The 22,302-nt window shown below is 38.7% G+C and overlaps 1 protein-coding gene and 1 long non-coding RNA gene across 8 annotated transcripts in view; one reads left to right on the top strand and one right to left on the bottom strand.

Moving 5' to 3' along the window:
• Positions 1 to 22,302, bottom strand: part of NAALADL2 (N-acetylated alpha-linked acidic dipeptidase like 2) — a 423,667-nt gene that overhangs the window by 365,949 nt on the left and 35,416 nt on the right. The window lies entirely within an intron of this gene.
• Positions 611 to 9,120, top strand: LOC310913363. The gene is made up of 4 exons (XR_014590797.1): positions 611 to 820; positions 2,879 to 3,031; positions 8,284 to 8,442; positions 8,663 to 9,120. It is a non-coding gene; the product is annotated as an uncharacterized lncRNA (long non-coding RNA).

The raw sequence follows: 22,302 nt of genomic DNA, 5'->3' as shown, positions 1-22,302 counted from the left end.
CAGCTACAGAACAAAAACAGCCTTAAGTCATCAACCACCATTTAGCCCCGGCTTTACTTTAAAGGAAGTTTGGGATTCATACTTTCAGCCAACTCAAGCACTAATCATCTCAAAGAAAAACTACAGATACATCAAGAAGGCTCCATCTCTAACCTCTAGCCTGCAGCAGAACCAGCCAGAAGTAAACCTCTGGGAGAAGGATATTAGTCTACCTCTCTCAGCTTCAAGCAAGCCCAAAAAAAAAAAAAAAAAAAGAGGGAGAGAGAGATTTATGGGAGCTGGGAAAGCATTGACAAAAAAGATTAGCAGGAATGGCAACACTGGGAAAGATAATACAGGAGATAGAGACAGCTGATGCAAGTCACTCTTCCTTTTATAAAAGTAAGAGAAGCTTCTTATTAATTCTGAATTACAGATAGCCCATAAATACAAATAAATTTATTGCAAATATTTTTTGTCTTTCCATGCCTGTAATTACATAGCTGTCTGACCCACTCTATATCACCTATATCACCTGACATGACTTTTCCTCTCTCTCAGAAACAAATTTGTCACCCTCCCCCCCACCTTTTTTTTTTTTTTTTTTTTTTTTTTTTTTTTTTTTTTTTTTAATTACCGAGTTTGTTGCTATTTGGGAACAGCACTGACATTATTTTACCATTTGGGAAAAAAAAACCCATAGAAATAATTAACTAATATCACTTTCAAGTGACATAAAACACAGCTCCAAGTGCAGCCAAATCCTCACACTGAGGGAAGCAGTGCCAGGCTTGCCTTGTACACCCACTATAAAACATCCCAGAGTGCCACACCAAGCAAGGTAAGCAGAAAAAATTTGGCTTCTGTTAACTAATATGTGTTTATATTAATTTATGCATATATGTACTGTATTTTTAAAAGAATGCAAGGCAACATGGATTAAGGAAGAACATGAAATTGGTTAAAAAAAAGAAAAAAATGGAATAACCGATGGCTGTCTGTACAATGCCCACTTGCTTTGAGAAGAGTACAAGAAGAAATCTGCATATTAATTAAGCCATGACTGAAGTGAAACCCATTAATTTTGCCTGCCATAGATGGCTTCCTCAGTAACTGCTCTGTACTTGTTTTCCCTGCCATAAACTATGCTCCAACGCTGCTCTAAGTTACATTGCAACTAAGCAAAAATCTGCTTAAGGGGAAGAATGGCAAGTGCTTGGCTTTCAAGGAAAAAGAAAAGCCTTGCAAGAAAGTTTTCTAGGCCATTCTAGAAGAAAACTTCTGAAAGGGCAAAATTAAGGGACTAAATGAGGAAATAAATGTAGATAATTCTAAACAAAGAACATCCACACAATAAACAAGTACAAAACATTTTTTCAACTACTTCTAATGGGTTTTGTTTGCTTTTGCTTATTCTTTTTATATCCTTAAAATACATTTACTGAATTGTGCATTTTATTTCTTACAGTGAGGTATGAGTCTTCTCTAACCTTTTTCTTCAGATGTAACTAAAGTGCATCTCAAGTGGTTTTGTCACAGTTTTCACACATTATGAAGTTCTGGTAGTCATATGAATTCTGCTAATATTTAGCTAGGAATACACAACATAAAATTATTTCAGTATGAATCACGCCTTAGCCCTCCACATAAACATCCCTGATGTTTCACATTTGCATCCTCTACTTATGGCTCTTAAGCTGCCAAGCATATGGTTTTAGACAAGATTAGAGATAGATTTAGAGAGACACAGGGTACATCCATCTACACCACCTCACACCAGTATTACTTAATAGCAGAGATACTGAAGGAAAAAAATAACCAAGTTTTAGCTGGAAAATAATATGCCTTCATTAGAGCCCCTAGAGAGGCTCACAACCCTCACCAGCAACCCCTGTGAGGTTCCTCATGCATTTGGTGACACACAAACCACTATTTAGCAGTGTGGGACAAATGGGAGTCTGGAATGGTCTCGCAGGACCTGTTCATAGCCCAGCCGGGCAGCCCCATGCACCACTCCCGAGTATGGGCAGGGAGCTGTGCTGGGGACTTGCACACCTCCCAAAAATCTGGCCAGGTGCATTGCAGAGCCCTGAGCTGCTGTCCCTGCCCCTGTAGAACACAGGTCTTATCCCCAGGAGTGGTGACAAGGTTTGGAATTCCCAGCCCACAGCAGGCTTTGTAATTGCATGTCCTCCGTACAAAATACTGAGAGAGACATACAGATGGGACACTGCATAAAGAGACTCCAGATAAACCTTTGCAAACATCACACCTGCAGACTGACCAGTATGGCCATGCAATGTCCTTTCTATATATTTCAGAGGATACTGAGTCAATTAAAATACAAACTAAGACTCAGTTCTATGTAGAAAGCAGGAAAAGTCCCTCCTGCTGCCTCCTTAAAGAGCTTTTCCCACCAGGGTCCCACATCTGCCTGCCAGATGCCAAACAAGTGCTCTGACACTCTCTCCTCACCCTCTGCCTGGAGGAAGGTCCCCTGAGCACAGTAGCAGGGGCTTTCTTTTAAATTTGGGTGAACCCTCAGACATGGGCTCCTGTCAGTGACCAACTGGTTTTCTCTCCCAAGATTTTGCCTGGTTTTCCTGGGCAGCCAAAGCAAAGCTGGCAGTGTGTCAGGTGTTTCCTCCCCTGTGTACAAATAGCACCCAAGTTAATCATTATCTATCTGGTAAAAAGTTCCAGTTTCAGCAGCAGGGAGAAAAGCAGGGTGCTTATATCCTATGACATAAAAAGAAGATCTTAAACGTTTAGAAATAACATGTGGGGTTCAAGGAAGCCATAACGTTAAACCTACCAACAGTTTTAACCTGTTTAGACTTGAAAAGCACTGTACTGGGCACTCAGTCCTGCTGACCCCAATGGCTCCATTCTCTTTCAGTTCTAGTCCTGTCCCCCACTGCCCAACCAGCACACCTGGATTTCACAGCCCTGGGCAAGAAGCAGAGAAAAGCCAAGCAGCCACTGAAACACTCCCAAACTAGAAACCCAATGCTGTGTTGTTGAAATGTCCAACAAATCACCACAAATTCAGGTAACTTTAATACATGCAGAAAACCTGGCAGTACCGTAACACAAAATTTACCAGTTGTTTTGATGACCATATAGAAAACGATCATCATTAAATCAGCAGGCATTACCCAAAGTTCTCATCATCCTGTGAGCAGGTGGCAGCAGGTAACACTGCCTGAGCGATCTGACTCAGTTCAGTTATTTTTTTATTCCCCTTGAGGCTTCTTAGCAGCAGTTCAACAGGGTTTAAGAGAGCAGGGACACACAATTTCCAGAACACCACACTTTGAATCTGTGCCGGAATGAATAATTGGATGGAAGTTTAGAAAATGAAAAATACCCAGCCAGCCTCATAGATCCGTAATTGAATGCCCCACAATGGCACCAGTTGGGCAAGTCAGCCATAAATTTTTACACTTTAAGTTTTCAAGTGGCAGAATGGAGACTTGGGAGATATGTCTGGTTCCATCTATCCATCAGGCAGCTACAAGTTGCATTAGTGTAACACACCAGGAAGATTCAGCCCAATGAGACAGTAAATTGATGCTACTCTAAAACTCTAAAGCAGGACCAGAATCAACACTGTCCCTTGTGTGGTACCCACCACTTCCCCTGCTAAATCCTGAGCTCTCAGCATTCATTCCCTTATCACCAAGCACAACAAACATCCAGTGCTGCCAGAGCACACAGAGCAGCACTCCCGGTGTGCAAAATAAAACATTTCACCAACCTACACCTGGAGATTTATGAAAATCAGTGTCAGAGTGTCACTGCAAAATGTCTCTTTCATTGTTCCTTTCCCTGCTCCTGTATCCCTGGATACAGGAGTCAATTATTCACAGGGTTTTGTTCATTCCCACTGCCCAGCCTTTCAGCAGAGGCACACTGTACCCTGCAGCACTCTCTTCTCTGCAAGTCAAGTTTTCCTTTGTCACAGATCATCTTCCACTACCAACCAGAAAGCATTTCTTTGTTCTAATGATATTAATGTCCAGGGCAACTGTATTTCAGTAATGATTTTCCCAACAACCCTAAATAATGCTGCCCTATTAATAAAACACTCATAAGGCTAAATGCATCTTCCTTAGGCTAAGTTACAATGATTACTACTATCTACAGATGCACAGACCAATTACACTTTATTAAACCACAAGGGTTATTGTACAGGCAGCTCTAGAGAAAAATAATTTCCTTCACCTAATTATTAAAGCAGCAAAACCAAACCAACCACAAACAAATTAAAAAAAAAAAAAAATCCCCCAAAACAAACAAAAACCCACCAAAACCACTTTAGTGTTCCTATATGCAAGGTTCTTTTATAGATTTGAATCACAGAATCATTTAGGTTGGAAGGGACCTCTGGATGTCATCCAATCCAACCTCCCCCACCAAATCTCTTGCAGGGGTTTGCTATATTCACATGCCACACTGACAAACCAAGGAGCACAAGCACACTGACCAAACCTGATATTGAGTTCCTGTACAATACAAAATTAGAATTAGAAAATAACCCAACCAGTCACTGGTGGCTTATAGCACCCTGAAATGATTTTATTTATGACCATGATTTCGTTACTAAATCTAAATTAAACAAATTACTTCCTAATTACCTGTGGTATGAAGAGTTTTGATCCTCTCCTGTGCCACCCCCTGGGCTGATCATTGTTTTTGCACAAGCACAGGTGATGATGCTCACCAAGAGCATCCTCTTCTCTGCTTTGAAATCTTCCCAGTCATCCCCATCCAAAAAAGCATTGCCCACCTGTGCCCCTCTGCAGAACACACTTAATGCCATGTTCTCTTAGGTTTAAACGTTTTACTAATCAGGCACTAAGGAGTTATGTTCAGGCTGATTACAGGTCATTAACAAACGTGAATTACATTCAAGGAGATGAGTTACTGAACTCCAGCATGATCAGTATTGCAGCTAGAACAGATCTGTCCTTCTGTAAGGACAGGCCAGAGTTTTGACCCTTTACCCTATAAAATCTTCCAGGCATTGTCACCTCTTTGACAGCTATCTTTATGATATCTTTATCTATGTTAAAGAGCCAAAACCCTACCAGAAATCATCCAGAGTTTTATTAAATAATGCAATTTTACAAGTTACCTCTTTTTTAAATCTCTGAAACATGTTTCTCAATGATTTTTTTCCTTTTAATCTGAAGAAGACTCAATTATTATATCAAAGAGAAGGCTAATGTGAAAATTAAAACAGAAAAAGTAATTTAAACAGGAAACTGGCAAAAAAAAAAAGTTGTAGGTGTAATGGATTACATTCCATTTGTTTCCTATGAGATGAAAGGAGATACGGAGACCTCAAATTTTAAAAAACTGCATACTCTGAGTGGTCTATGGGAGTAGAAATCAACCTTCTGGCCTAATACTCTGCTGAGAAGCAGGAATGTTGGACGGTCACTCAAACATTAGCAGCACTAAAAGGAAAAGGTTTCCTGCATGGGGCTACAATCACTTGGATTTTTTTCCTCATTTTTTTTTTTAATTGTTCTGTGGTCACTAAGACATACAAAACCACTTACCTCTCCAAAGCCTTTAAAAATCTTAGAAGTTCTCAGATATTTGGGTCTTTGAATAGAAAATGAATAGCAGTATTTTAATAGACAGAAAGCCAATCATACACAGTAACTGAATCTGCTGGATCAATTGCACAGATTGGTCATTAATCAGAAGAATACATCTATTGTCATGTTCATTGGATTCTAATAGAGACAAAAATCGAAACCAGGCTGTGCAAGGATCTTGATTAATTACCCTTCTCACTGACAGTTCCTCCAATACAAATTTTATTTGATGCCTTTCAATATAGCCCTCCATCAGCATGGCAGTGCTTTCATTCCTGCATTTTTGATGCAACTCCTCAGTAAAATGAGTATTACACCTTTAATTTAAATAGTTCTCCTCCAAAGAACTGCACAGCAGCAGAGAAAAGCACAGTTAGCACCATCACCACAAGAGAATTAAAAGTCCCTTGATGGTCTAAACAGACTTAATGAGGCACTGTCAAGGTCAATTGTTTTTATGAGGATGCAATGTTACACTGAAAGGCCAAAGTTTATGGTCATGGCTTAAGGAACAACCAGTTGTACCCTATAAGCCTTCTCAGAATTGCTTGGATTTACATATTTTTTTCTTAAAAAAGGTTTGTTTTTTGTTTTTTTGTTTTTCTTTTGAGCGTTGAGTTTATTCTTTTGTTTTTAATGTTGTAATTGCTTTAAAATTTCGACTCAGGAACAACTAAAGTCATTTTGTTGCATCTTCACAGCATGTGAATACTCAGCAGTGCTCTTAAGGAAACCAGTCAATTCAGAGAACACTTGCAGATTTTGAGAGTGTTTTGAGAGATTTCTATCAAAGTTTTGGCTTTCACACAAATCCTTTTCATATAGGTCAGTTCTTTGAATTTCCCTTGACACAAGGCAATTTAAAACGTTTAACTCATCCTACAGCAAGTTCTTAATTATTCAACAGCTGAATAAAGCACATCTTGTACATACCAGTACATCTGCAGCAGTCAACCAGATAAGATCTAAGTTTTGAGAGATGGTGTGAATTCCACATTACCAGAACTATTTTTTTCTGGGTTTTGGGGGTTTGTTTTGTGTTGTTGTTGTTTGGTTTTGTTTTTGTTTTTTTGTTTTTTTACATGCTTTATTTCAGCCAGTTGCTAGCAAGTAACAAGGGGCTCAAACCACATTCCATAACCATTTTTGTCTGTTTCTGGAACGGGACACAATTCACTCTCCCTGTCAAGAGGGAAGGGTGGTCTGGTGATGGTTGTGGTTTTGACACCAAAAAGCAGCACAAATACTCACAAATACCATTGTTCTTCAGTTGAAATAGAGGCATCTTATCAGGAACATTGCTAACAAAAGCAGACAAGCCAAGCAGCACAGCACAGTCCCACCACAGTGAAACAAGATTTCACTTCAGCAAGACAAAGAAATTCTGGCACAGAAGTCCACTGCATATAGAAAAACAGATCCCACCCAGAGAAACATGTTCTAGGAAAATAGAAAAGGGTTTAGGAAATCAAGGGAAAACCTTTCTGATATTCCAGCTTTTAACATGAGCTTTCACAGAAGTTTCCTCAGACCTAGACAATGACTTTTTTGCCTATTTTTTCCAGCCTGCTGTGTATCAGAAATTCTATTTTTAATACTCAATTATAGATGATGTGACAAAAGTATGGACAAAATTGTATGAACCTGGGAATTACACAATCCTTTACAAACACCACTCCAGGTATACTAGACATTAAGCAGGTGAATAACTCGTATTTAGTTTCACTGACAACCACGAGGACTATTGTGCTCAAAATTAAGCACTGCGTAAGAGCTTTTCTCATTGCAGCTAAATAAGAGTTACTATCATGACCAAAAAGCCTCCACAGCCTCCTGCTTTCCTCCTGATATGAGACTTTTTTACAGCAAACTAAGTAAAACCTGCTGCAATTTAACAGAAGTTTCACATGCTCTAAACTGGATTAACGTCACTGGGGGGAAAAAATTCACAAAGCAAATAATTCACACAGTAACATTTAGTATAACGTCATTTCAGAAGTGTTTGCCTCCAAATGAAAGTGTTCCACTGCACAAACAACTTGATGGTTTGGTTGGAAGGGTCCTTAGAGCTCACTGAGTTCCACCACCATGGGCAGGGATGTCTCCCAGCAGAGCAGGATTCCATGAGGACCAGGGTTTGGGAATTGAGGCTGCTCCTCTCTGTCTATAGAAGGTCTCAACCCCCTCAGCATTCCCGGGTGGGTGGTCTCGAGCAGACCCCCAGTGTAAATCAGCAGTGAACCTGACTTACCTGGTGGATAAAACACCCTCCTTTTCATCCACAAATCTTTTACTGCAGTTGATAACAGGGGCAGACACAGCTCAGAAGTCTGACTGATAGTTTTTGCTATAAGTCACTTGTTAATGCATACTCCATTTTATCTCACTTTTCCTTTTTTAAATGTAAAGAAGTACAGGAGATTTTCACCTTACCCCTGGGTAAACAGATCATTGTTTCTAACTGATTTGCAAAAGTAATTCTGAGTGCAATCATAAGCACCAAGGATATTTCATTTGGGGAGAGTTGAACTGCCTGATATGAGATAAGCTTGATGAAACAACTGACACAGATAAGAGCAATGTTATTTTGGTCAGTGGCATAAGGAAACTGTCAAGAGAATTAATCAGCCCAGCGTATTTATGGCAAGGGAGAACCAAGCTGCATTTGTATTCATTCCTTTATTCCTTGAAGCAAGTTGCAGGCTAAAATCCCAGGTCAGGAGGAGGCTGAGACACTTGGACTGCCATGGACAGGAGGACCATGAGACCTGTCCTTGGGGACAGCACAGCAGCTTTCACATCAGCTCTGCAATACAGGACACAAGCCAAAATGATCATTTGCACAGCTCAGGTAAGTTGGTCACTGCATGCTAAACATTCCTAACTACTCTCTTCAGACTACCAGGAACATGGGACAGCAGCAGAAATGTAGAATTTGATGGCAGAAATCACTTTCCATGCGATTTCAATCATGCTGCTGGTAAATACACAAGACCGAGGCCTTGATCATTCAAACCCATATTTTTTTTTTTATTTTCAAACACTGAACAATAATTTGCTCCATTCAGCAGGGCAGAAACATACTTCTCCTCCAATCAAAGAACACCTCCACCCATGAGGATCTTTCAGAGGTCCCTTCTCAGCAGAGGAAACCTGTGCTCAGCTCTGCTCTACATTTTCTCAGGAGTGACAAATGCAAAACTGAACTTTTAGTAACCATTGAGTTTCAAGTGACAGCCACATAAGCCCAGTATATTCAGGGACAAAAAGCAGCTGCAAAAACACTGACCTGCCACAGGAAGGGCAAAATGATTTGTTCCCGTAACAGAATTAGGCTCCATCCTACTTCCCAGCACCTTTAAGTAATGCAGGGCACATTTTTTTTTCCTCCCTGTAAGAATGATCGATGTGTAATGTGGCCAGAAATGTTTTTTGCTGTTCTAACTGCATTTTCTTTCTTACCTCACACAACATTTTGTCCGGAAGGGATGGATAAATATTTGACATGGCATCATTCCCAATGCTCCCCCACAGCCTAAAAGTTTTTAAAAGATTAAATGTTTTGTTTTCCTGTGTAATAATTAATGAAAAGGGTTTTGGTTTTTGTTCCCTGCTTCTGTATTCATTTTAATTACAAAACAAATTACGTAATTCCACACAAATAAAAATCCTCTGACGTTATTTTACTGGTTTTCTCAGCGAGGATTTGAGTAAGAACAGGATCACAGCTAATTCTGAGCACTAAAACCCTCATATAATCTTTCTGAATACCCACAAACTTCCATATGGAGTAAAAATAACTCATTTTTAGGATTGCTTTCCGACACAATTAGGAGGAATATAAAAGAAGACATAGACTAAAAAATAACAGGGGTATTGTGAAAATATGTCAAGTGGATGATGTGACACTAGGATGGGAAGAAGCCAGTACGAGATGAAAGCAGTGTAAAAACATAAAACATACCTTTGTTTTTATTAGTGATAAAGTTTGTGCAATGTACTTAAAACTAGTTACAAAATTACGTGGTACTGAAATAAAGATTTTGAATCTGCCAGGCTGTAATCTGTCACAGGTTAAACTTAAGACCAAAGATTTGCAGCTTTTTTTTCTTTGTCGGCCCATCAGTAACAGCCCAAAGAATAAAAATGTCTAAGTGAAAAAAAAGCATAATTTCTTTACAGTAATAGCTCCATTGTAGTTGAATATAATACATTTCCATGCCTTCAGTCAGAGAACCACATAATGGTTTGGGTTGGAAAAGACTTTAAAGCTCATCTCATTCCAAGCTCCCTGCCAGGGCAGGGACATCTTTCACTGCTCAGAGCTCCATCTAAGAACTTTCAACCTGTAAAAGGAAACAGATGCAACAGGAAGAGCTTAGAGCTGTGAGCATGGTGAGGATGAGACACTGGTGAGACAGAGAAAGAGCATTCAGACACCTTGCAAGCTGAGAAATTGAGTCAATTACAGAATCGTAGAATGTGCTGAGCTGGAAGGGACCCTAAAGGATCACACAGTCCAACTCCTGGCCCTGCACAGGACACCCCAACAATCCCACCATGTTTCTGAGAGCCTGGTCCAAACACTCCTTGAACTCTGTCAGGCTTGGGGCTGTGACCACCTCCCTGGGCATCCTGTCCAGTGCCCAACCACCCTCTGGGTGAAAAACCCTTCCCTAATATCCAGCCTAAACCTCCCCTGCCCCAGCTCCAGCCATTCCCTCAGGTCCTGTCACCAATCCCCAGGGCAAAGGGATCAGTGTCTGCCCCTCCTCTTCCCCTCATGAGGAAGCTCCAGTCCCTGATGAGGTCTGACCTGGGTCTCCAGGATGAACAGACCAAGTGACCTCAGCCACCCCTGGTTTGGCTCCTCCTCCAAACCCTTCACCACCTTCACAGGCTCCTTTGGACACTCTCTGATAACTGTGCACCTCTTACTTTATGGTGCCCAGATGACACAATGCTCAATTCTCCTGCTGGAGAGCCTAAGGCAGCAAAGCTCTGGGTGTCCCCAGCCCCAACTTTCCTTTCCTCCTTCCCCTACACCATCAGAGAGTCACCTCTGTCAGCTCTGGACAGGGAGATGGCTCAAAATCAGTAGTTAACATCAGATATTCATACTGCTTTTACATACTACTATTGCTCTTGTTAGTCATCTGAGGACTACATTAGAAATTTCTTCCCTGAAATGGTTTTAGGCTTTACCCTGGAATTAACTGTCTCTATAAAAAAGGGAAGCATTAAAAAAACATTTAACAGCTGGATACAACATCTGCCTTTCCTAAGTCATTAGTACTTAAGAGCAGTTAATTTATGAGACTACGAGGTTACAGAGACTGACAAAAGAATCACACTTCTCTCTAATTCAAACCTTGCCCATCAAGTGTCCCCATTGTCTTCTCTTTTTTCCTCATTTTTAAATGCAAGGTATGCCAAAGGGAAAGAGCCATCAACTCCTCAATATTTCAGCAGCTCTGTCACAATAACAGGTCATTTTTCCTTGGACGCCAATTTATGGAGTGATATGATTTTATATAGTATTTTCAGAGCTCAGATTCATGCTTGCAAGGTTTAAAATATGAACCTGGAAGGTTAAAAAATAAGTAAGAGAAGCACAAAAAAGCTGTATCTCATGCAATATACATGACCCTCTTCTTAAACACCAAAACTTAAGGCAATCTCTTTGGGATTAAGATTTCTTAGGGACATTTCTGAGGATATATGAGAGGCAGGCAGCACTTGGTCCCATGCACCGGTTTCTTTGCTTTGAACACCTGGACTTTGATCACACAGTGGCACCCAGCCTTCATTACCAAAAATCACAAACCACTTGGCAATTCAGCAATGGTTTAGGAATATGAACTAATTTTTACTCATTAACAGAGTTTTAATAGTCAGCCTCCATTTTCATATGAAAATTATCATCAAAATCCATGAGGCTGTATAAAAAGGTGATGTGACTCTTGCTTTCAAAAATAAAAATTAACATAATTCTATGAAGAATAAAAAACTGAGCCTGAATAGTGCAATTTAAGAATATAGCCAAAAAAATAATTATTTTGAAACAGTCCAATTATACACTCAACAGGGAAGCACTGGTTCCTATTTAGAATGAAGCATCTCTGTCCTCAAGATCAGAGTATTATACTACTGTTAAAACTCCCTCCCTGCCAAAAGTAAGAAATTCAAGTCTTTTCATTTCATGGTTTGAAATCTAAGTTTAAAAGTGGTTTGTATGTTTTTCCACCCTTAACCCGAGTTCTAATTACACTGATGTAAGGTGATACCTTTTATAGGTATTTCCTTTATCAGGGATTGTTAAGAAAATATTCTTTCAAGAAGGGTATTGGCAGGTAGGTATCTCAGCATGAACAAAAACAAGTTTTACAAAATCTGGCATCAAAAGTTAGAGAGCAAAGAGAGAACCAGAATATGCTTTACAAAATCTGAAATCAAAAGTTACTTCTGAAGAGAGCAAAGGAGATCAAAACCTCATTTGCACACCCACACTCATCCAAAGAGATAGTTTTGAAGTAGAAATGAAAGAAGAAGGGCAAGAAGCATGTAATGGATAAATTAATGCTCAGGGGGATGAAGGGACCCACACAGACCCCTCTTTGCTCCCTCTCCATCCCAGGAGTGTCCCTAAAATGGGATTTTGGCTAAATGGCCGTGGGTGAGGGAGCTTCCTCCCACTCGGATTTCAGTGCAGAACTGGGACCTGCATCTGCAGTGAATTATGGCTCCAACTCACACCTGATTTACCCTCACCCAGAGCAAAGCCTTTGCTGGCTCAGGTGTCACCAGTGTCACACCAGCACTGCCACAGCAGCCCCTGGGTGGCACAGAGGTGTAGCTGGAGCCTCCCTCACATCAGACAGAGCTACACTGCAAATAAATCCAGTCTGGGAGCTGCAAACAAATACAAACACACTGCAAATGAATCCAGTCTGGGAGCTGCAGGAACATCCTGGAAACAACACACAGCCTGCCCCCAAACACAAGGCATCCCAACTGCACACTGGGCTGCCACCAAAACTCATCCATAACTTCAGCCAAGAAGTTCTGCTCCTGTTCCTCTGGCAGGCTCTGAACAATCAGGCTCAGCTTCAGTGTCAGCTCTTCTCCTGAACCAGCTGCAACTCCTCATGTGATAATCCCATCTTCACTTGCTAAATCCCTCCTTTTCAGTGCACATTTCCTTGTGTTAAGCCAGTTATTTGCCTGTGGCTCTCTATTCTTTCAGACTTTCCCAAGACTCTTCTCTTTTAATATCCAGTATGTGGGTTTTCCACACATAAATAAATTGTTTCCATCACTCCCAACGTTTTAAACAAACACATACACGTGGCCTGAGATGCATGTTCTAACCCACATATTATACTCTAAGTCTGCCAAATTCCATTTTTCAACCTCTGAAGCATAGGGAGGGAAAGTGTTAAAAATTTGTCTATTCTCCTATGGTGAGAATTTTTGTGCCAAAATCTAGCACAGGGTGCACAAAGCTTTATAGTTGTGTTAACAAAGCTGTGAAAGCAACTTTTTTTCCTGGTGAAAATTGTGAAACACTGATTGTCTTCACATCCTCAAGGCTGATTTGTGTGAACCACAGCTTACAAGAGTATAACTCTAATGTAAATAATATCTTATATTAACATATATTATATAATTAATTAATTCTTATATATAGTATCACTACAAGCTACTTAATTATGTAAGAATGAATGCAGCAACACCAGATAGACTTATAAGGAAACTGAAATAACTCAGAATTTCCATTAAAACTCCAACTTTTGTTTCACCTCTGTGTTCCTGCTTTTCTGCTAACATGCACCAAGCTCTAAATTCTTGCAATGCCTGAGTAGAATAGCCCAGACATGATGCAGTGAATAAGAAATACTGATTTAAGTCATATGTGCAACTCAGACATTTCAAGTTGAATTCCTGAAGTTTCCAAATCCTTATTTCCGTTTTTGTAATTTACACTGTATGGGGAAATTGTTTTGAAACCAAATCCAGATTTCAGAAGTATATTGATTTTAGTATAATATTCAGTAAACTCTCTAGTATATCTAACTGGTGTGCTTGCACGAGTGTATATATAATGCAGAAAATGCCTTTAAATCCAGACTTTAATAACATTTTCCTAAAAATCACAGAAAAATTGATGTTCTGCAATTAAATACATTAGGTGTTATTCATGCTTCACCTTTGGAAAGGGAGCAGAAATTAAAAAGTCTCCAACAGTCACTGAGAGACCCTGATGAACTAACCCATGTACCCAGAGGCCAAGGTAATTCCCCTGCATTCCTGGAGAATCTGTAATGCTGTAGCATCCACCACAGGCAGGAGCTCAACCACAACGCCCTGACACAGCAGAGATACCAAGGAAGGGAACCTCATTCTGCAATTTCTTCCATATATTTAATGAAGAGTTCAATAATCAAGCTCCAGTTCTATTTATCATTTGGCTATAAATGACTATGTTTGAATTTATCAGTATAGTTCAACTCCATCATTATTTCTCTTCAATAAAAAAATGAAAATCCGAAGTTTAAAAATCATGGTGTTTTCCATCTTAGCTGGAGTAACATGGGTGGTGCACAGAGCAACACCATCAGGAGATTTGAGTGCTACATACACCATACCTCCACACCTTCCACATGGCCACTGACTGCATATCCGAAAAAAAATTACCTTTTTGTCTATTTCCATTTCAGAGAACTTAGTTTTCCTCCTCATTACACTTTGACCACTGTTTAAAACATCCCCATCCTGTCTTTCCAAGTCTTCTGTGCCCTGAAGACTCCAACTAAAACCATCCCAACATGACCTGTCAGGTGACTGAAGGAGCTCACTGGAGAGGATTCCAGCCCCCAAACACTGCCAGGATCAGCCAGACAGCAAGAACAGACAGTTCATTTCACAAAAACTTAATGGAGTGTATGGCCCTGGGTGCTTAATACAAGCCCTGTCAAGGCATCTGAGCAAAAAGTTTCAGCTGTCAATGCTGAGGAGTGCACAGAATTATTTGTCACACTTGCCCAGATAAGAGAGCAGAGGATGGTGTAAGGTGAGATTCCCTTACATGTGCACACTCCAGTCCCACTCTGCAGCCAGGTGCTTCCCCCAGTCCACTGGCAGCAGAATGGAATCTTTCCAAAGGCAGTGTGGCTAAAATGTTATTCTTGTATGTGACTACTCCATCCTTCCTTTTAGATCAGTGTTTTGCCTCTTTTAATTACACAGCCTCTGGCTTTCCCTTCAAATTTTCTGAAAAAGACAGAATGCAAGCCCCTGAAAAATCTTCAGGTCATTAACTACCATAATTCATGACATCAATATGTCATATTAACCAGCTAAAAAACTAACCTGATGCATCTGTTCCACAATATAAAAGCTTTATCTGGATGGTTCTTCTAACTCTATCAAAAACACAATCATTTATTATCTTTCAGCACATGTGCACTCATTAACAAAGATCTCCAGAAAGCTAATTCTTTCCTGGCTGGTGTTTACACACCACAATTCTCATTTTCCAGAGCACTGGGTGCATGTAGTCTGCTTCTTAAGGGTTTACAGGATTCTCCTAAACATGAGAATGGGACCTTAAAATTCCACTATTCCTCATACTAGAAAACAATGTTTTTCACTTATCAACATTTATCCTGCAAAACCACATTAACACTGAACAGCTATAACCTCAAAGGTGCAGATTCCATTATAAACTCATCAATTACCTGAAACTCAAATAAAATTTGTTCAAAATCATCAGTCAGGAACTACAAAACAAACTACTTTGGACAAAAGCCAGGCGCAGGTGTTGATCTAGTCCTAAAATCTATTATGCAACCTCAAATAAATTTATTTAGTTTATATAACCTTACTACTGCATTGCACTACAAAACACTTCACAATATCACTTTCATCAGCCTGCTGCAGCTTATCAAATCTAATATATGAGTTATTTTGGACAAGTATCTTTTTATGGAATGATTCTTGGCAATAAAGCACAGTAGAGATCAGGTTCTCAATAAAGGCCTCCTGATGTTAACATAATGCAATAGCAGCCTCACTAATTTATATCACTGCCCAATGAATTCCCATTCAGACATCTGGGGCTTTGCAAGGGCCTGCCAGAAAAACATAGGTGGGTCTGTATCCTCTGTGCTCCTGCTCAGAGCCTTTGCCTGCCTGGTGCACTTATAAAATCAGCTCTATGGATGATGGAATTTCTCTTCTGTTTATATAACACCTTGTAAAAATAGGGGCCTACACTGGACTACGCCAAGTACTCTTGGTTTTCCCACTACCTAAAAATATCTAAGCTTTTATTATGAAAGCACATAGTGTCAAGGAGTGTTTTTCAGAATGTATGTAAGCAGGCTATAAATCTATAATTATGAAGGAACATTGCAATCAATTCATTGTCTGATATGGAAGATAATGAAGTACCTAGAAATGTTATTGGTTTGCAATATTTCTTCTTCAAATTGAAAGGGAGTAGATTTAGATTAGACATTAGGAAAAAATTCCTTTCTGTGAGGGTGGGGGAAACCATGGACACTTCCCATCCCTGGACATATCCAAGGCCAGCTTCGACAGGGCTTGGAACAATCTGGGGTAATGGAGGGTGTACCAAGTGGTGGAATCATAAAATTAGTATCATGAATTTTCAGAATTAAGGCCCAGGGAGCAGAAGGAGATAAAATTAAAAATGAATATGAGAAAATTAGAATGACTGTGAGACAGTGCATACAGTAAAGGCAGATGCTTTCTAATTCACAGCTGAAAGAGCTTTACAAGTGAGCAGCTAACCTACTTAATGGGTGCTCAAAAAAGCCAGCACAGACAGCATTAAATTTCATTAACTCACATTTTCAAAAAAGTTCTGTCACTATACAGGCAGCAAATCGTGTTTTGAATGCAGTTAATCAGCCATACAGTGAGAACTGAGAGGGACAACCACAAAAATAAATGCAAGTATTTCAAAAGTATTTTGTTATAATGCTGGTTTGGAAAAGGACTTAGGCTTAAATTCTGTTCACTGATAAGTGAACTCCTCCCTACCCAACCAGTTAACAATATTGTATCAGACTTCCTGAGGAGGTATTATTAACTCAATATCAGAGACCTAGAAAGAAGATTACAACATCCTAATTACACAGATATGCATAACATCAAATGGGCCACGATAATCACATCATTCAATAGAAAAGTAAGAAGGTTAAACCACTAACAGCTTAATCCAAACCAAAGTAACAAAATCAGCACAAAGTTACAAATTACAGGACATCTAAATGTAAACACAGACAACAGATTTTTGTCTGGTGCAAACACAAAAGGCTGCACTGCACCCTGAAGATCCTGTCACTGACTCTGCTCAGCCCAGCACAGAATGGAACAGAGCGCAGGGTGAGTTTCCCTCAGCACCAGCCTGCAAGGTCCCCTACAAACAGCACTAGTCTGAAATCACTCCTCTGTGTCTCACATCCTATCCCAAACCTCACCAATTCATAATTACTAGAGCATCAGGAGACAAGAGTAAGAAAGAACAGCCTACCTGTAAAATGAGAAAGCAGTAACTAAAGCAAGTAATTTCTTCCACTTTTCAATATCCTAGTGATTTCTGAACTTTAATCAGTCATTTCCTTGCCTAAAATTTGCCATCCACCAAAAGACATGCTTTAGGAAAGGAATTTTTAATACCCTGTGGGACCAAAGTGATACATTTTAGCCCATTTCTTCTTAATAAATGTAATGATTTTAATCAAATTTGTTCAGAGGACAGAAGATTAGTTAAAGAAGGGAAGTAGCTGGAACATTAAATTAAGGTATCACTGGGAATTAAAAATTTAATTTTCTGTTATTATCAGTGGTATATTATGAAAAAAGAACACAGAATATGCAATTAATATGCAACACAATATGAACAGCATTTGAGAAAAATGAATTAGATATGTAGGACAAAAAGGGATGAATTCTTAAACCAAATTCAATTTGCTTTACTCTGTTCAATCTTCCTTTGGGCCTCTGTTTAAATATTTCCAGGTATGGGAAAAGTCACCACTAAATTGTGACGTATTTTAAGTGGATTACGGCTCAGGATAGGTAACCCAGTATATTTCCTACACGAATCAAGGCATTACTTCTGTGAGCTTGTTTTTGAGTGAGTGACTGATTCCCACATGGAGCTCCATGGAAAGGAACAAGACAAAGACCAGCAGTTTTTAAGACGAACAGCAGAACTATGCATTAAGAAAAAAGTTAAAATATTCTTAAAATGTAATCTAACCCCAGATTAAATAGTGTTATTCAGGGTTACTAACCAGTGCACAAAATTACATTTTCCAAGGTCACTCCCTGTTCTGTGTATGGATGTTTTGAGGGAGAAAAGAAGAAGCAATGTCCTATCAGACAAGCAGTACCTTTCTCCTGCATCAACAAAAGGGAATAGGGAAAACATCCAGAAAGTAAGACAAGTATTCCCCATGTTAAAGAATATCCATTTAATTTAAAGGCATTTACATTTACACTTATTTGAAATTATTTCTTCCTTATCAAGACAACTGAGACACTGACAATTTTCTTGATTTCAGCATTTTTTTCGTGTAACTCTTACATTGCTAAGGATCTAATTAAGCTTTTCTTAGCTAAAGCTGATTCCCACATAGGTTCTGAATTCACAGGTATTTGAAACTCTTTGGAAAATAAGTAGCCAGTATAAAGAAAGGTTCCTTTTATTGCCACTTGACTCCACTCAGGTGCAACAATGCATAAAACACACCAAGCACAGGCGTGCACACAGGCACATTTAGGCTTTTTAGTGTTTGTGTCTGGGAGGCTGTTTTCAGATTCCTCAACCCTTTTCCTATCCCATGAATTTTCCTCTTCCCCAGGCAACCAGATTATTTAAGTACCCTGGAGCTCAAAGTAAAACTGTATACATGGAGTCCAGTTTGTATATTATGTATATTATTTAACATATAATATATTTAATATATTATATTAAATATATATGGAAGGACAGAGATAGTCCCTTAGTTCCGCAAATCTCACAGAACTGCAACAGCCAATTAACTTCATGTATGTGTTAAAGTTAAAAAAGGTTGGTGTTTTTGTTCAGTAAGACAAACTAACATTACTTTATGCTTCCATGAAACCAGCAATTTTTTCATTAGTTTTTCTAAACACATTCTAATTGCATAAATTGACAATTATCTGCTTAATCCACATTATCTATTGACATTTCATTCTAACAAACCCTGTTTCATGCTTTTTCAAATGCATCCCTCTTCGTTTTTGACAACCAGCATTTTTAGAGGGCAACTGTGATCACCCAGACTGACCTTCTTCATTACACAGGCCAAAGAATTTAACTCAGCAATTTCTGCATTGAGCCCACATGCATCAGGCTGAGCTAGATCCCATCTCTGACAGTGAAGTACAACCTTGATTTCAATATTCAAACCAACAGCAAATTATACATTGCTTAATTACTGGTTTGGGTCTCTCTGTCTATAGCTGTGACCTTCAGATTCACTAAACTAGTGAACTCATTTATTCCATGCACTTAGTACATAGGTTGAATTTCCAATTTATCCCTAAGTTCAAATATTTGGTAAATCCTCTCAATTCCAAAAGACAATTATTACTTTGTGTCAGTTCTGAGGGGGAAAAAATGGCCCCAAATTTTCTTCCACGCAAAAGAAAACTGAGTGAGACACAGCTGTCAAAGAAGTTCTGGAAACTGGCTAAATTATCCACAAAGAAATAATGTCCAGCAAGATCAACAAGAGTTGAATACTACTCAATGCCAAATATATAGTGGGAGATTATCCTTAGGAGTTCTGCCGCAGCTCAGAGATCAATAATTTTGTACTTAAGCTTGTCAAGTCATAACATTGCATCTCATGCATCACTTCTGAGTGATGACAAAGAAGATACAATTTCAAGAGTCTTGTCAAAAGTCTTCATAAAGGGGGGCTATGAGGTACCTTTTTCAGAGATCAGCTACACTACACACTGAAATTCATTTTTTTCTTAAAAAAAAAAAAAAAAACAAAAAAAAAAAAAAAAAAAAAAAAAACGCCACACTGATAAATTTGTAAAATTCCAAGTGCAGGGTCTGGGTTGGTCTGAAGTTACAAAACCAGCTGCATGTTCTGAAATAAAACTACAGACACTGGACTTGTGTCACATGAGCACACAGCTGGACACCAGAGGTGCTTGAAGACCAACCAGTTTTTGGAACCAAGGTGACACTGCCCTCATACAGTGAGAGTTATTTACATTTATATTTTTATTTGTTTATATTCATTAACTCCCAGCACAGTAGCTTTGGACAATCCCCTGTTTCACTGCTCTCCAGGAGAGCGAGAATCTCCCTGTAAATTCTCACCTTCTTCCTCATGGTCAGAGATGATCTAATCAACCATGAGAGCAAGAAGCCAAGACAATACTTAAATCGTATTACCAAAAGTCTTTCTTGGATCAGAAAACTTAAGTTAACATTCAAAGGAAGTCTTTAACAAACAGGCAAAAGAACTGACCTGAAAATATGTCCTTTATTTTGCTGCTGTTAGCCTGATGTCTGCTCTTTTTCAATTATGTTTAAAAAGGCTCCTCTTTTTCACTGTTATAGGCATCAACACGTTTCTATATGCTATTCTCTGCATGAATTCTTGGGTTAAGTCATACTTTACTCCTCCTCAGAAAAAAATCAATAGTTCTGATTATTATTTTTTAATAAAGGTGATTATACACTGCAGAGACATTTTATTGAGGAAATTAGATGGCTACAAAAACTTCAAAAGCAAATTTCGAGCCATAAAGCTTTTATTATTATAAAGTATTTAGCTATAATCTGCCTTTACCTTTTCCCTTACTTCATTACTGCAATTATTTTAGATGATCAAATTTAAGAGGAAAAAAAAAGCAGTACAGTAAAACTGAAAGCAAAAGGCAGCAAAATATTTTCAGTGATTTAAACTCTGCTTTTGAAATTCATATTCACATATGATTTGGTAACCTAAGAGCAAACAGGAAAACTGCAGATTAGGAATATTTTTCTAGGTGAAGCACATTTCAAGGAAAAATAGATATCTTTTGAGATATTTATTCACTGCTTAACTTTTTTAATTCCTTCCTCCTGTAGAGAGCTATAAAGAAGCATGGTGTGTTTAACTGATTAGACAGAGATATCTGCTTACTCAGCCTAAATAGAGTTTAAAACTTTAGCTAAATCCAGCTCTTAGAACTCAAGGCCTGTCAGATAAAAAAGACTGAATATGTTATGGTTTGAGAATAAACCCATACATGGACACTGTTTATTTTAAACTACTGAAAAGAGTATTAATTGGTGTTGCATTCACAATACAGGTGTACTGCTGGAATGCCAACAAGCACAGATTATGCAGAATGAAGGACAGGCAGTGATTCTGAAATGTTAATTAGAAACACGAGGGATATGAGAGTGTAGTGGGAAAAAAAAATGAATGTGCTGATTTTAAGAAAAAGAGAAACCTGCTAGAGCAAAGCATGCAGAGTAACACTCCCAGAAAAGCCAGGAAGGTGCAGTTGGCAGAACCAAGTGTGTACATCTCCAGTGCTCACAGGAAACCCCAGGTTGGGCACTGGCCATCAGGGCACCTTTCTGCAGCACAGCCTCACCAGGTTCATCACACACCAGCTGCACTCCCACAGAAATCTCCCAAAGTTCTGCCACTGGAAAGCAGCACCAAATAAAGCAACAGCTTCATTCAAATCAACTGTGCAACTCCCATTACGTCAGAACCATAAGTTAATTAACACTCAGAGCAGTAATATCAGCACCTTTGCTATCTGGAGTTTTGTGGAAGATGAAAACTGACACCTTAATGTGAAAGTTTAAGATGCAAAAAATCCTATTTAATAACAGTTTGCTTCTGCAGTTCATGTCTGTTGAACTTCAAAGCCATGAGAGCTTTGACACAAAATTTCACTTTTTCAATTCGTACCTTCCATGTATCTTCTACTGAGATGACCTTTTCAAGCTTCAGTAGAACTATAAACTAAAAAATCAAGCCAAACAAAATTTAGAAATAAATCAAAAATGAACCTGATTCTAATGCAGCTTATCACAAACTGTAACATCAACTAAATCGCTCTAATGTTAATGAAATACAACAGAAAAAATGAGAAAAAGAAACTTCTGTTTGTATCCTCATGTAGAGCTCTGTGCAAGAGGGAAGTTCAGATTTAATTGTTCAGCACAACACACTAATGCAACATTGCAACAACAAAGGGAGTTGTTCTGAAATGAAATCCTTACAATCAAACACACATTGAACTTTACTGATCCTAATATTTTAATACATGAGATTCATGAACTTTGTTACATTATCAACTGAGGCTTATACACAGTTACTTCAAAAAAAATCAGTATTTTAGAATTCAGAACATAAGTTCCAAACACATCTAATTTTATCTCTCATAATTAAAGGATGACAGAACAGTAGTTACTAAGCACACTAATGACATTAATGACATTTTAATACAGTCATGATAATTACAGGAGTCTTACATGCAAAACCAATGGACTATTAAGCTTCAGTGTTTCAGTATGGAATACTGAAATCAGATTTCTTTCCTAAATTAATCATCCCAGACTCACCTGTAAAGAGAAAAGCATTTTCTGCCTACAGAAACATGAAAAATACTCCTGTTTATA

The sequence above is a fragment of the Zosterops lateralis genome (assembly GCF_965231275.1).
Source record: "Zosterops lateralis genome assembly, chromosome: 10".
NCBI classification, from domain to species: Eukaryota; Metazoa; Chordata; class Aves; order Passeriformes; family Zosteropidae; genus Zosterops; species Zosterops lateralis.
Note: the sequence above shows the minus strand (reverse complement) of the source record. Positions and strands in the feature narration are given on the sequence as shown.